The sequence below is a fragment of the Molossus molossus genome, unplaced genomic scaffold, assembly GCF_014108415.1.
Source record: "Molossus molossus isolate mMolMol1 unplaced genomic scaffold, mMolMol1.p scaffold_m16_p_6, whole genome shotgun sequence".
Taxonomy (NCBI): domain Eukaryota; kingdom Metazoa; phylum Chordata; class Mammalia; order Chiroptera; family Molossidae; genus Molossus; species Molossus molossus.
In genome coordinates, this window is record NW_023425399.1 from 26,033,812 (window position 1) to 26,034,784 (window position 973).

The window sequence follows — 973 nt, forward strand, 5'->3', positions numbered from 1 at the left end:
TATCCGCACAATGGAATATTATTTGGACATAAAAAGGAATGAAGTACTGATACATGCTACAATGTGACAGAAATGTTTTGGGGCAGTTGCACAACATTGTGAATGTACTAAATGTCACTGAATTATATCCTTTAAATGGTTTAAATAATAAACTTTACGTTATGTGAACTTTATCTCAATTAAAATAAAAATTTGGGGACATTTGTTAAAGTTTGGGATGTGACATTCTAGGTTTATTGTTAAAATCAAATCGCACCCTGGCTGGTTTGGCTCAACGGTTAGAGCTTCGGCCTGCGGTCCCGAGAGACCGAGTTTAGATCCCACTAAGGGCATGTACCTCAGTTGCAGTTTGTCCCCAGCCCTGGTTGGGTTGTGCGGGTGGTAGCCATTCGATGTGTCCCTTTCATGTCTATGTTTCTCTCTCTCTCTCCCTCCCACTCCATCTGAAAAAAAAAAAAAAAAAAAAAAAAAGCAAGCAAGCCCTGGCCAGTTTGGCTCAGCGGTTAGAGCGTCGGCCTGCGGTCCGGAGAGACCCGGGTTCGGTTCCCGCTAAGGGCACGTACTTCGGTTGCAGTTTGTCCCCGGCCCTGGTTGGTCGTGCGGGTGGCAGCCACTCGATGTGTCCCTTCACGTCGATGTTTCTCTCTCTCTCTCCCTTCCTCTCTCTCCCTCCCACTCTATCTGTACAAAAAATGGAAAAATATCCTCGGGTGAGGATAAAAAAAAAAAAGGAAAAATGTCCTCAGATGAGGATAAAAAATTTTTAAAAATAATAAAATAAAATCGCTTCTTGGCCTTTTGGCTAAGATCAAGGGTAGTATCTGTTTTTATGAGTTTAATATCCTATATGTTCTTTATCCGAGGACAATATATTACATGGATTTTTGGAGCAGGGAGATGGAGTAGGAGCTCGCTCTGTCCACTCCATGCATCGACCCAGCATTGCAGTACCTCCGGGAACAGTGCACAAAAA

The 973-nt window shown here is 43.2% G+C and overlaps 1 non-coding gene across 1 annotated transcript; it reads left to right on the forward strand.

The window, feature by feature from the left end:
- The first annotated feature begins 782 nt into the window (after positions 1–782).
- On the forward strand, positions 783–973 carry LOC118619501. Its single transcript, XR_004957268.1, has one exon. It is a non-coding gene; the product is annotated as a U2 spliceosomal RNA (small nuclear RNA).